We start from the raw sequence: 247 nt of genomic DNA on the forward strand, positions 1-247 counted from the left end.
CAGACCAGGATTAGTGAGCAGGGGACTATGGGAAATGGAGTTTAACACAAACAACATAAAACAGAAGAGCGCCCTCAAGTGATCAGTCCAGGTCACCACAACAAAACACTGTGACACATAGAGGGCAGAGCGGCACGTTATTTAAAGAGGAAGTTAACACCTTAAGGAGTAGCGAATGATTCAGTAGCTGCATTGGTTACTTTTATGCCACTGATAAAGCTTTTATATGTAGTTTGGGGTAACAAAG

Source organism: Sinocyclocheilus grahami, unplaced genomic scaffold, assembly GCF_001515645.1.
Source record: "Sinocyclocheilus grahami isolate Dianchi unplaced genomic scaffold, SAMN03320097.WGS_v1.1 scaffold136.1, whole genome shotgun sequence".
NCBI classification, from domain to species: domain Eukaryota; kingdom Metazoa; phylum Chordata; class Actinopteri; order Cypriniformes; family Cyprinidae; genus Sinocyclocheilus; species Sinocyclocheilus grahami.